The sequence below is a fragment of the Chamaea fasciata genome, unplaced genomic scaffold, assembly GCF_029207755.1.
Source record: "Chamaea fasciata isolate MVZ Bird 193981 ecotype frontalis unplaced genomic scaffold, bChaFas1.0.hap1 SCAF_4, whole genome shotgun sequence".
Taxonomy (NCBI): domain Eukaryota; kingdom Metazoa; phylum Chordata; class Aves; order Passeriformes; family Sylviidae; genus Chamaea; species Chamaea fasciata.
In genome coordinates this window covers 21,537,567-21,552,858 of record NW_027094089.1, presented here as the reverse complement: position 1 = coordinate 21,552,858, position 15,292 = coordinate 21,537,567, and the positions used below count along the sequence as shown (strand labels likewise).

Below are 15,292 nucleotides of genomic sequence, written 5' to 3'. Positions count from 1 at the left end.
TCCATATTCCTATCTTAATTAAAACTCAGCTCTCTTACTAGGTTTCCCATCATAAAAGAGATACAAAAATTCATGTTAGCATGTTTTGTTCCATGTCTTCATTTAAACACATTACCTAATAAACTTTTTTTATTTGTGTAAAAATAAACAAAAGTAATTCTGAAAAAACTTCGTTTGCCTAGGCAGATTTTTTTTATTTACCCTAAAGAAGCAGAAGTGGTTCGTATAGGTGTGGGTGCGACGTGACACTTTTGCCTGTGGTCTATGTGCTAGAGCTGTTTTATCTAATGAGCCACTAGCGTGCAAGCAACCTGCTGCTCGCTGTACGTGTTGGGAATGAATGATTGTGGTCTGCATGTTTCTCATAGATCAGCACTCTACAGTTACTTAATTGCATTAGAAAATCTCTGTCTTTTGAAGAAGTTTCACTTTTCACAGGTGATAATGGAAAAATCTAATGCTTGGCAAGATGCACAGTCTATCTCCCTTCCCCTTCCTTAACCCTTCCTTTTCCTTGCTTAATCCTTCTCTTCCAGTCCCTTCCTTTACCCTTCCCTTCCTTTCCTTAACCATTCCTTTCCTAAACCCTTTCCTTCACTTCCTTAATCCTTTCTTTCCCTTCTGCAGAGCTGAAGAGAAAAAAAAAAATCATAGCTTCCCACTACAATGCCACCACCACTTTTAAATTTATTTTTTTTTTTTACAGATGAGGTTAACTGGACCAACTTCATTCACTCTCTAATCCTCGAGAGTCATGGACCCTCTGGAGAGGCAGAGAGATATTTGCCCTTTCGGACTACAGAAAGGCAAGAATCTGTGTGAAAAAAGGAGAAAAGTTACTAATTTATGCTATTGATTTTGCATTTAAAAACAACACAAGACTTTGACAAGGAGGATGAAGAGGTCCTCCAGTGCTGCACTGGTGTGACAATGTGTATCTTTGCCATCTTTTCAGATGGGAGGAAGAAAACTGACCTGACATGGAGTCTTCTGCTGATATTCACTGTTTCAATGTTTAAAACATGGATTAAACTCATATATTTAAATGATTATATCTGAGTTGCTCCTTCTACAGCAATTACCGAGGCAGTAATTTCATTTGTTTTGTCTATCTGAAAAGTTCACAAAGTCCTTCACTTTTAAAAAAACATGATAATCAATTTAATGCAGGGACCTTTTAACCACAGTAACACACAAGAACCTAAATTAGGTCAGCTTATGTTTGTGAGTTTGTTAGAAGTGCAACCTACTCAGTCAAATTAGGTCAGCTCACAGTGTCCTGCTTACTGAAATGTGGCTCTAGAGCAGAAGATGCAAAACCTTTCAAAACAATAACTGAGAAAGCCAGAGCGACCTGGGAATACATCATCTCTTTCAGGTCAGCATACCACATTTGGCTGTTATAAACAGAAGTGAGAAAACAAACCAAATATCTTTCCTCAGAAACGTGGCTATGTATCTCCTCCTCCAATACCACTTATCCGTTTGTTTCAATTGTATGTCAGTCTGAATACAATTGCTTTATCAGACAGGTGAATAACATCCAGGAAATTCTACAATATATTCTCTACACAGAAAGAAACTCCAGCAATAAAAAACTTGCATTTTATTCTTAATTAATTACACAAAAGTATTCCAGCCTTTCTAAGTGCTATTTTTTTCATGTTCATGCATTCTTTGGCTAAGGAGAAGCAATAAGGTAACATATACTGACACTTTCTTTTTAGTTATACAGACAGATTCTTCCCTAACTAAGCCCTTAAACATGCTGTTTCCCTAAATCATTTGTTTGTAATCTGTGCTTACTGGGTATTCACATTCCTTTACTGATTAATACCTCCTGAATGATACAATTCTACTAGAATAAGTTTGATTTATTATCTCATAGCTGCTGCATCACAGTATTAATTCCCTATCAATAATGCTGACACATATAAATCTTTAGCTTATAAACAACGGAATGCACTTCACTACAACAAATGTGGCACTCCTTACATGAAGGCAACGTATCTGATGTGCTAAACATTCTGTAACAATAGAAATTGACAAAACTTTTAGCCAGTCGCACCCAAAACCTGCCTGGACTCTGTTATGTGTGTGCTACTCTCAGTTGTGTTTAATAGCCTTTTCAAGAGCAGTAGTTTAACAGAGCCAGCTCCATTAAAACGTCAATGCAAGAATGTTATCTTGAAAATATTTGACAAATTATTTCTAAAACAGTGTGCAACTACTGCCAAAAAAAAATCTAATTTTACTTGATTTAACGTATGGATTTGTAAATCTTTGTTATGGGATTTGAGTTTGCAGTTCTAAATATAGAGCAGGTAACTATTCAGAACTGGTATCAGCACTTACCTGTAGATAAAAAAGGACAAGTGAATTGACCTGACAACCCAATTTACAATGCCTAAATCTATTTAATCACTTAGCCTGTTCTCCCACTCTGAGAGTGCTTAGACCACTAATAAACATATATAAATCTAACCTAGATGTGAGTTCAGTGTTTCATAACCAAGCCTCCAAGAACATTAATGCAATCAAGATCAGCTGTAAAACTCACCAGCAAAGAAGTAAACATTAAATAGTTTGCCTTCAAATGTTCTGTAGTAAAGTGCTAAGAATAATGATCTCAAAATACATTCCTGTATTTATAAACTAGACTTCTATGTGTCAACATCAAAAGTCTCCATTGGGAATTAGTGAAGTTAAGCGGCAGCTGCAAAATACTTAATCAGTCATATTCTAGTTGTATTATTAGACAGGCATTGATCAAGGAGAGAACATATGGTACAACATAAATACCCCAAATGGCACATCTCTTGAATCCCACTCAGTCCAAGCAGAGCATAATTGCTATCAGTAGAATATTTTAAAGCAAATTGCATCAATATTCTGCAATTACTAAATTTTTAAGGGCATCTTTACACCTTTGTAACATACCTGTCTGAAATTGGCTTTTTTTCCTTTAAAAACACATCAGAAATCTTTGTTAGCAACTTACTGGGATGACAGAATAAAAGATGGGAGAAGAATTGCTAATAATTGATTTCTAGATGGGCTTAACAGAACTGAAACTTCAAAGTCTAACCAGATACCTGAGATGACTGATTCCAGAATGTCAACTCATTATTGCAGAGAAAAATCTGTACAGACATACGGGGAGAGGCATCAGAACTCTTTTTTTTTTTTTTTCCTCTATAAAATAAAGATTAATAAAACATGTGTTCATTTTACCTAGCTTCCAAAAGAAAGAAGACTTTTCAGCTTAGAACAAAAAGCATAACAAAGTCACTGGACCGTGAAGTTAGACTCCAACCTGAACAAGAGTGGAATGTTTTCTAGAATTGGAGTGTTAAAATAAATCAGTGTCTGATATTCTGTGTGCTCTTTTTCATATTCTCTTGCAATTACAAATTAACACTTTACTAAAAACTTCCAAGAGTATTTACTAGGCTTTTCGTTGAGTTTTGGGATGACGTTTCTTGCAGTCAAAGGTCAATCTCCAGATGTAACCTTGGTTTAGTTTGAAATCAGAATAAAACAGTCCACTGATTTCAGTTGAGAGAAAGATTCACTTTATGAATATAAATACTCCAAAACAAACTCTTGATAGGAAACAGTCTTTGATTTTATCTGTGTACCAGTTCTTTTTTTTTTTTTTTTTTTTTTTTGAGTTTGTCCTCATTTTGTTCCTTACCTTACCATTGCTTTTGTTGTTTGTATGTTCAGATGTGGGTAGTGGTAGAGAAGAGGAAACCTGTTTCTTACTTCTAATTCATCTGTTTCTGAGAAGCCACCCTAGCCCTTCCTTTGCTCAGTTTTGGATCTTTTAAGGACTCTTGCATTTTAATCATTTGGGCTTACAATTGAGCATGAGAAGAATGAAGTAACAGATTTTTCTTCTTTTCCTTAGAACAAGATTGAAGAAAGATCAATTTAAACTAGAGTACTTTGTTTAGGAAAAAACTAAAGCTGTGCTAATTGTCAAATAGCCTGTATAATTTAGATAACCAGAGGTGAAAATATGCCATGGGCACAATTTCATGAGTTAAGAGTGCTCATTAAATTCAACCAATTTTAAAGGAAGTGGTGGGGGAGGAAAAAAGCCAAATAGACTGAGGTACTGCAGATACATTTCTTTTAAAGAAAAAGACAATTGTTGCTAAAAGTGTTAAGCAGAAAACATGAAGAAGTTAATGTTAATCTCTGAAAATCAGGAAAATAACCTCCTACAGATTCTTTATGATCCTTTGGAAAAGAAGCTGAAACCTTCTATTTCCTGCTCCATTTGACAATTGCAGAGAAGAAAAAGGGCTTTTTTTTTTGAAAACTGTATTTTGTCTCCTAAGGATGTATGTATTCTGCAGAAAAAATTGCCGGCCTTTAACTGTTTTAGCAAGACTAGAGTGTCTAAACTAGGTCAATAAGCTGCAGCCAATTGTGACACCTCCCTATTACATTTCACTTCACTTGGCCTCATCCTAGGCCCAGTTCTCTTCAACATCTCCACAAATTACTTGGATACAGGACTCAAAGGGATATTAAATAAGTTTGCAAATAATACAAAACTGGGAGAAGCTGTTGACTCTCTCAAGGGCAGAGAGGCCTTGCAGAGAAACCTCAATAAATCAGAGAGATGTACAACCACCAACCACATGGACTTCAGCAAGGGGAAGCGTCGAATCCTGCATCTTGGATGGGGCAACCCTGGATGTACACACAGACTGGGGAACAAGAGGTTGAAAAGCAGCACTGCAGAAAGAGGGCTCTTGGTCAATGGTGAGTTTAACATGAGCCAGCAGTGCCCTGGCAGCCAGGAGGGTCAACCCTGTTCTGGGGGCATCAGGCCCGGCATGGCCAGCTGGGCAAGGGAGGGGACTGTCCCACTCTGCTCTGCACAGGGGCAGCCTCACCTCCAGTGCTGGGGTGCCGCAGTATAAAAAAAGACATTTAACCATTAGAGAGCCTCCAAATGACAGGATGATGGTGAAGGGAGGGGAAGCTCTGTGAGGAGCAGCTGAGACTGACGAGACACCTCATTACAGTTACGACTCCCCGAGGAAATGGCCTGAAGTTGTGTCAGGGGGGATTTAGGCTGGATATCATGAAAAGGTTCTTTCCCAGAGGGTGGTTGGGCACTGGAACAGGCTACCCAAGGAACTGGTCACAGCATCAGCCTGACAGAGCTCAAGACGCATTTGGACAATGCTCTCAGGCACCTGCAGTGACTCTCGGGGATGTCCTGTGTAGGTCCAGGAGTTAAGACTTTGATGATCCCCAAGGACCCTTTTCAGTTCAGGATATTCTATCATTCTATGATTCTGTTAGACATAACCATACTGCAGAACTCTAACCACAAGATCTTCTTCTCTTTTAGGCTTCCTCCCAAAAACAGTGTAAATGACGTGTCCAGTTTAAAAACATTCTGGTTTCATTGTGTCACTAGTAATTATTATCAGGTTAAAGAGGAAAACATGATGCTAAATCAATTGCAACATACATTATCTGAGTGTCAGTTGTTATGGTATTGTAGGGATCTGTTTTATGTTTAATTGAGGCCTGAGTATACTGAACCTTGAGTTCCAAGAGATTTCAGCAGTTTTGAAAATACTGGAAACACTGATTTGATTTTTGTACATGCTGTTGCTTCCATTAACAAATTAAAAATGCCCAATGAAAATACTACACTGACATAACTAAATATTATTTATCTAAAAGTAGTAACCTTTCCACAGGATGAACTATGATTAAGACCTTTTATTAAACTAACTTTATCAGAGTTACGGTATATATGAAGTTCTTCAGTGGATCAGATTTTGAGTTCAACAGCTATAACTTTGCACATTAAAAAAATTAAAAATCATCTTGAGCACCGGATATCATTTTCTGGAAAAGCAGCAGTTCATGGTTAACCAGGATGAAATTAAACTTCCTTACATGAAAATGTCATCCTACCTGTAATTAAGCAAGAAAAGCTTTAGCTTTCTCTATGTATACGTATATGTATATATGTGTACACATATATAGACATATATATATATGTATTGGAAACAAAGAAAAGATGAACCTCTGTCATGAGGAAAGTGAGGAAAAGGGAAGGTTTTGCCTAATTTAAACCATTAATCCTGCATGGGCACACTCTTTCTTCCTGATGTACTGCTGCTACTTTTTGATTAACAGGTACAACATTCACAGCACAAGTTTTTCACAAAGTACAGACACTTTTGTTACATTAATATAACATGGTCATGAGCTAGAGGCTTGTCAAGCCTTTACACTACTAAGTCAAAACTCTGCTATGATGAAGCGTAAGAATGTCCAATGCATTGCCCCTGAGGCCAAGGATTTGAGAAGTCTTGAATGTGAAGTCTTACATGCAAGTGAGAAGAGTCTTAAATTTAAGTGATGTCTACCTGGTATTGGGAGGTTCAGAACTGTAGTCATCACTGTAAACATGATGAGTGCTAATTGCTTGAGAGTAATAAGACTTTTCTCCATCTACTGCAAGCTGTGTTCCTGTTAACACATGCCAAGATTGCTCTTGCTGCCAGGGCACACTGCTGGTTAATGCTCAGCTTGCTGTCCACCAAAATCTCCAAGTTCTTTTCAGCACAGCTGCTCCTCAGCAATTATTACTAGAGAGGCTACCGTTCCCAGAGGGGCAACCTTTTTTACCTTCTTTCTTGAATTTGCACAGATGTTTTGTGATGTGATGTTGAACTGCAGAATTTTCATTACCCATTTTGTTTAAAATAAAATTTAAAGAAAATAGTTTTTTCCTCACCGACAAGGATATTTTGTAAAACTGGAAATTAAATTCAGTTGCTTCTCTACTTACAAATATAGAATCTAATAAAGATAATAAAAGCAGTATCAACACAGTTAATTTTTACTGATAAAGTGAACAATACTACAACTTCTGAAATTTTCTGATTGATATTGCTGTAATTTCATAACTACAACATTGCAAAGAAGTTTGTGTAGTGTGCTTCATTTTTAGATTGCATTTATCACTCTGTTCTTTCAATGGTTTGAAGAGCTTCTTTTATGCTGTCTTCACACACTTAGAAATTTCAGCAGAGCTAAGAGCCTTTTAACAAACAGCTGGCTTCACTTTTGAAGAACAAAAAAAGAAAGCATGTCTGAACCTCATGTTCAGTGGAAATTTTGAGGTAAGGACCACAGAGCAAATTGAGGAACTTTTCCTGCTATTATGGCAATGACGTGACATCACTCAGCCATTTTAAAGCAATATAAAAAACCAAAACATAACTGTCTTTTAAAGTGTTCTGGTTACTTGCAAAATTTTGAATCTTCCTGTACCAGACTTTGCTTTCTGAGGAACAAATCTGGAGGTATTCTACCTCTATAAAGGAATAGATCATAGCCCTGAAACAGAGTAATATGGAGTGTGAGTTCTGTACAGAATGAAATGTTGAGACTGATTTACACTGGGAGATTTTATGCAAATTAATAAAAGTATTGAAAATATCCTAACTCAACAGCACCTTTTGGTTTGTAGCTATTTTTCAAAGAAGATATTTGCAGGGATGGACTACAAGTAATATTAATTATTTGGAGAGTATTGATAATATAAGCTTCATTGCATCTCTTCTAAAGCAAACCATCCAAGGCATTTTCTATGCAGCATAGACAAGCATATCTGACAAAAGTGAAATTAAGGAGTAAATAAAACATTGAAAGACAGCAGGCTGTGAAAACAGGATTCAGTATGTTGCTTACAATTAACTGAAAGCTGAACTAGTCTTTCAGGTTCAGTTTTTAATTTGGTATGTTAATATCAAATGGGCAGCTATTTCTTCTTTTAGTTCCTGTCACAAACTGTGTCTAAAAGGATTACCTATCTGGATTACAACTCTGATGAGGAAACTGGCTCATTTAGCTAGTTGCTTCAACAGTTCATCTATTTCCCTATTAAAAATCTGCTTGTTATTTTGAAGCCAAGGGTTGTAGCCATTGAATCTAGATGGTGTCTACCAGAATGAAGATGAATTCTTATATTTGAAATGCCATTACATTTTCCATTGGTAAAGAGACCAAGTTCCTTGTACTGTCTTATACAAAACACAGTTTCCTACCATTCTTGAAATTATTCTCTGAATACTTTGTAGTTTCAACTATCCTGCCTAAAGTGTAGCTATAAAAGTTGAACATGATATAACTGTAACTCTCATGCTACATCCGAATGCAAAACTACTCAGCATTCCCCCTTCATAATGACAAGGACCTCTTTCATGTCTGGGTCACAGCTGGGCTGGAACTCAAAATCTCTTGAATAACTCTTGTGATACTCAGATACACTCAAGTAGTAACTATTGAAAAAACACATTGCAACTGTCAGGGCATATGTTCTTTGCTTTGTAAATTATACCTTTACTTTCCCATAGAGGAGTACATGCTCACTGCATGGAGCTTGACACTTCATACAACCTACTTCAATTTTTACTATTTTACACTGCTCTGCAATCTGCACTTAATTTCAAACATTATCAGTAATGATTTTATGTCACATTCTGGGTTACAGGTAAAATACATGAACAGTGTATAAGAAAGGAGGAATACTTGAAGAATTTTACCTAAATAGGAATTTATGATTTCCAGTAGCTGAAGCTTCTTCTTCCTTCACTCAGGTTTATTAACTGTAGGGAAGGCTTTTTGAAAATAATACCTTTTTTATTTTCTCATGGAGATCTCCATTATGCAAAGTCAGAATTTAACACTTAGTAATTAAAGCTGGTTTTTAATAAGAAACTAAATGTGGAACAAAAGAAACAATTAAAAGATTATGAAACATGCAGAAGGCAGAGAACTAAATTGCAATTCTTTTCTATTCGTGTAATATTTTAATATGGAGCAAAAAGTCAAATTCTTGTGTGAGTATATACATATTACTCTTAAAAGATATTGGGGATGAAACTGACCAAATTATATATGTTATGTGAATAAATGATTCTGGTAGAAAAAATAATTTGTATGCATATCATAAAGTCTGTTGTCACATGTAAAACGAGGATGTTGAGGTTTTACCATGGTTTGTGGGGGCACAACAAAGTTACATCTGTTTATGTGCTGGTGTGGTTAGCACAAAATATGTAGACTGAAGAGACATTAACATTTTTTGCCTGAAGTGATAAGCTGACTGGGTTCTATCCTGAGATTCATGTATCACGTGTAGATGCTTTGATCTACTAGTCCTAGACTTTCCTTTCAAAATGTGATTGTCTTTAATCAACAAATAACTAAACCTGCCATTGTTGACATCAGGTTCTAAAACTCAGAAAGAATATTTACTGCCAGATAAATTTATTTATCTGATCTCTTAATTTTTGTCTAACCTTTCCTTTTTTTTTTATTTTTTTTTTTGAGTTTGTCCTCAAATAAGCTGCTACTGCTTTTTTGATACAGAATTCTTTTCATAACTCAAAAAGGGAATCTAGAAACCTCACAAGGAACATCATCATATGTAGGTACTGTACTATCTCATGCACACCTGGCTAAAAAGTAATAAAGATATCTTAAAATAAAAAAAATACCCTGTACAGATAGCATTCTCAGCAAAGGGTAAAGGTTTGTGGTTCCTTATGGGTTATATGATTTCAGTGGAATTATTTGTGTTCTTAAAGAGCATCATATGTTCAAATGCTTTGCTGAATCAAACCAGGGAAAAGAACCTTTAAACATTTTGTGCAATTTTTATGAGGGTAATGATGAATGCAGAAAAAATATATTCCAGAATGAAGGAGCAGTGTTCAGATACAAGCTACTAAGACTTGAATGCCAAAGGTTTGCTAATATCTTGGGCAAGACTAAAAATTATACCTTATACTGAGTTTAGATAATCACAGTTACCAAGCTCCTGTTTAGTCTTCAGAAATTTTGACACTGTAGTTTAGAAGAATACCAGAATACCCCTGAAAGAGTGTTGTGAAATGCATGTCACAGAGATCCATGAAAAATAGTTCCTATCAACTTATAGTCAGCCATCACTAGACACAAGGGAATGCAGAAACTGGATAAAAATGCATTTAAACACAAAGATCCTATTATACCAGGAAGACCAGTAAGACTCAGACTTCATTTGGAAAAAGAAACACCCACTTCAGCAGTAAGTAAGGAGAGTGTTTCACCAAGACTCTACTTAATCTGCCACAGAAGTCAACTTTCTCTAGGTCTCATGGTGTGCCATAGATATTTTTAGACAAGCACCTATCACACATGAAAATCTGCAGCATGTGTCTGGAGTATATGGTGCTCTTGAAAGCAGTGTGTCAATAAAAAAAGGACAGCAGGAAGGTCTTTAGCAGGTGGTAGAGTTGAGATGTACTGCAAGATTAGAAATAAAAAGGTTCAATGGCAAAGATTCATCATCTCTACAGTCAATAAAGCTCCTTTTTCATGAAAGTGATGCCCAGTTTAACCTGGTCTTAGAGAAAACATTTGTTTTCATTTATTTTATTAGCTAGAAATTGCAACATGTTTTAAAAGCTTGATTGCAGTATTTAATTCATTAAAATAATTAATTAACTATACATATAACAAAAGTTGAATAAATATCTTAATGCATTTAAAAGAATTCAACATATTATTTTCTTTAACCAAATCCTAATGAAGACACTACCACCTCTATTTAAGTTCAGAAACTGGCTTAATTTTATTTAGAAATATCATCAGACTATTTAAGATGAGCAAACCATAACTTTCCCTGTTGGTGGTTTTGCTGGGTTTGGTTTTTTTAGTTTGTTTTTGTTTTTAATTTAAATTTATGTGAAAGAAAAATATAAAATAAAAGAAAATGCATAGTTGGAATGGGATTTTGCTCTTGCAATAATGAACAAAAACCTTTTTTCATGGAAGAGAGGACTGGACCTGTAAGACACATTTCATACAGACTTTGACAAAAAAGATTTCTTAATGTTCATGAACAATAATTTTTCATACATTGATGTCTTCACATGTGTTTTGTTCCCCATCAGTTGATTGTGCTTCTTTGGATCTTTGGAGAAAAGCTTTAATATCCTTTGAAGAGGAAACAGGAAATATTAAAAGTAATTTCATGTTGCAGCCTGAAAACTGCAGTAATAACACCTTAAAACTTGCAGTAATAATACCTGTCTATCCATGGGGTGAGCTTTCCACTGACTAGATTATGGTGAAAAACTAACTTCAGTGGAAGCAAATTACACATTCCCCACTTTACAGATAATGTCTTCCAGCAGGGCACTGAAACTCATTCAGCTGAGGTGCTATAATATCACTGAGATGATGTTTTTGTGTCATCAAAAAAGACTTCATTGCCTTTGGTGATTTTGCATAACAACACCATGTTAAAATGCAACTCTTAAACAAAGATCTTAAATGTCAGCTTAATATTATTGGTAAACAGAGGTATCAAGACTATTGTTTAACCCAGTAAATGTTATTCAACACATACAAAGAAAAAATCTTCAATTAAGGTTTTTTTTGCAATATGTCATATTTCACACTGAACTTTAACAAGAATTCCAGGAAATAGATTTTAAATAAAACAAACAACTAACAGTTGGAATAATATATACCCTCAGTAGATTAATTTTGTGCTTAGTTCTTTATAACAAATTGTCTGCTTTGTTAATTTTCAGTAATTTTGTATTTGCTGAAACTTCTACATTTTCCATTTCAGCAATACTATCCATTATAAGATGTGTAAGTAGGATGAACAAGGAATTTCTCTTTTAAAAGAATAACATGCTGAGCATTCAATACAGAGATAAATATTTAACTTTCTAGCATTTTCTGGTACTGTCAGAATAAACATTTGTTCTTTTAAGAGAATAATTAGCAGTGAGATTTATATATAAATGTAGTATTTTTATATACATGGAGTCCAATACATATTTTGTGCATATTTTAAAAATACAACCTTTTTTCAAAAGCAGGATCTGCCTGTACATAATGATGCCTCTCAAACTTGCAAAATAGAAGAATAATTTCAGTGAATACAGAATAATGATAAAAAAAATATTACCAGTCCTTGGTTTTAGAATGTTGCACTAGTATTTATTTTTGACTCTAGGAAGCACTTCACCATAAGAAGGCATTTTTCAGCAAATTGAGTCAGAAAAAGTACTTTCAATTCTCGTTGAATAAAAATAAATGTAGTACTAAATACCATCAAAACCCGGGAGATAGAATGCTCCAACAGTTTTACTATGTCCATCTTTAATGAAGGAAACTTTTTTTTTAACAAGCATGTATTATTTGTGTTTCTTTAATATAAGAAACATCATCTTTTATGTACAATAAATTTTCTAAGATTATTTAGGGATTAGATACACAATCAAGAGAAGTACAACATAGGTGTCTTTTAAACAAGGTACTTAAACACTGAGTTAGATTTTCCTTGTCTTGCACACGGGGACATTTAAAACACCACATGAAAGTGGTGTTTCTCAAGTTTCATAAGTATTACAGTTACAGCTTATGACTAGACAGTGATTCAGCAGTGCTTTTTTTCTGTCAAAACCGTGATATATGGTCAAGTTCATAAGATGTATTTAATATAATCTGTATGAACTCTCCCTATGACAAGAAGCTCTTTTACTTTGTGAAATGATACATGGGGTTCTGAATGTTTGTTATGTAATATTAAATGCCTGGTGTGGGTATAAACAGGTTTTGTAATAGTTTTTCAACATACTAATAGATGTTTTTTCATAAAAAATATTAAATGTTAACTAATGTGTAACACTTTCATGTTACTTTACATAATAGAAATCCTGCTTCAGAGGGACTCCTATCTGAAAGAATATCTGAATTATGTAACTGAAATAATTAACAGATTAAACAACAGGAACAGCAGTAACCATATGGCAATTAATTTAGACAGAACAAGCATAATGCAAGGGGCCTGTGCTAAATGTATTCAAAACAAAACACATAGAAATATGATGTGATATTCCTATCTTCAAAAACAGAGCTTTTTTTAAAGGGCTATTCAGGATTTGAAAGTAGAATAAGAAATGTAACACAATTTATCCAATGCATAATGTTTTTGATATTAATAAACTGAATGCTAATTAGCAAACTACCTTACCGTCAATAATAGTAAGAATGTAGGCCACTTAAAGTAACACACTGCATTAAGAATTAAGAATTACAGAAGTAGAACATATCCCAGACTCTTTATCACAGTCAAAATGCAAAACTACTAAAATATGTGGCTGTTTCTGTATTTACTGTATCTGTGACAGTCTCAGAATAGATAGTATAATTTGTAACAATAAATAATGAGACCTAAAGAAAACCCTTAAATAGACAAACACACTTAGTGGGAAAAGCAGATTGCTTGCTTCTCCCATTCGAATCAGCTGGTCTAATAAAAATCTTCTGTTGTTTATTATTAAAGTTATTTAAAGAAAATTTAATTGAGCATGTAATGAATGCCTTCATAAACAAATGCATGTAAGTGTCACTGGGCTATTCTCAAGGAATAAATTCAATCTGAAACATGAAAAAAAATGTGTTGATACTGGCAAACACTTGAAAGTTCTAGTTAGGACCAAGAAATCTTGTAATCAGGATAGAAAAGACAAGATGAAAAATTAATAGAATTTCTGTGCATATTAATTTGTAGACATTTGTACTAAGGCTGACAGAAAGGTCACCATCATGTCAGATTTTGCCAGTCCACTAGCAGAGAAAATAAAATCCCTGCAAAAGACAATATATCTCACATGGAAAAAAACATTTTTTTAAGATATGACAGATAATAATGGTTGAAATTCAACAGGTCATCAACATCCAAGAGAATCAGGTATCGTAACTTAAATTTGAAAAACTGTAAGCTAGATGTTCCCTTTATAGTTTTCAGCAAAACATTTAACTTTCTACTGTTTATGACTGCATTAGTAGAAACATTTTAACTTTTAGAAACCACACCCTAACTTGCTATATTTATCTTGTAAAAGATCTCAAAATAACAGCACTGTGGTTGACTTTCATTTTTATAGACGTCTCTGAGGAGAATTTCTGCAAGATGCATATACACTATCCTACAGCTTTTCTCATAGACTGACAATTTTTATAACTGAACTTTATATATCCTACCAGCCAGAAATAACACAGGTCATTGATGGTAGCTAATACAATTTAAACATGCACTATAATCTATTTTTTAATCTGTGTAACATAGTTCCCCCTAAAAATGATAAAGGAAAATTAGAAATTTTAATAAGGAATAGGTATGGTGTGTTTAATTTTCAGCTATTGGCCAGTGTGAAAACATTTTAACAAAGAGTCCCTGTAAATTGCCTAGCATATAGATTTGGATTTACTCGGTTTACACCCTCATTAAGTTTCACTTCAGCTTTCATCACATTTGGTCTTCCTGAAGAGGCAGCATTATATTAAATGCTACAAAGTCAGTGATCATTTGTGTAAAAAACAGTTATTGAGGTGGAACACATTTAGAGAGCTCGTTTAAAAAATGCTTTGGTCTACAAGAAATTATGTGAGAAAAAGTCAAATTAGAAAATGCAGTATTCAACTAAATAGAAAGAGTTAGGAAGAAAGAATGGGGAAGGGAAGGGAGGAATGTCCTAACATTCCATGGCATCTGTCTTCCCAAATTGGCTGAGACTGCAACATAGGCAGCATGGACACACATAGATAGTTAAAATCTTTAATTATATTGTCTTGTCTTTGTTTTACATTCTCTATCACTTTCTACTACAGCAAATGGATTTTTAACCCTTACTTTTAATGAGTAAATATATTATTTTATTCTTGCATTTTATCTTTTACTAATAACAATTATGAGTGATATAATAAATGCTGGGCAATACACATCCTACAAGTGAGGAATATAATTAAGAAATAGCATATTATTCCTAAACTATCATGTATCTTATTCAGATTTACATTTTTCAGGACACTGTGTGGGTGATCATCTGAAACTTGTGAAGACTGTTCATATTTGATGTAGGACATGCACGTGCAAGCATTCTCTCATCTTCTCATGCTATTTTCTTATACCCTGCATATCAAGTACTTCTGCCCTAGTTTGATACATTCAGTAGGGTGATTCTCTGACTCAAACTTGCCTTTTGTGCAGCTGTTTTAATGCATGTTTAAACATAGGTGCAGGCAGCAGGGAAGCTCTAGAGAATGGCAGGGAAGAACACCTGGACCTGTACGGCCTCTGCATACCCTTTTCTGCTGCCTGGTTGACCTGGGATGGAATAGGATCTACCACATATCCTACAGTGTCCTGCAGTATGATCTTGTTGGGAGG

The 15,292-nt window shown here is 34.6% G+C and overlaps 1 protein-coding gene across 1 annotated transcript in view; it reads right to left on the bottom strand.

The window, feature by feature from the left end:
- The window catches only part of SPEF2 (sperm flagellar 2), an 87,372-nt gene that overhangs the window by 3,362 nt on the left and 68,718 nt on the right, over window positions 1-15,292 (bottom strand). The window lies entirely within an intron of this gene.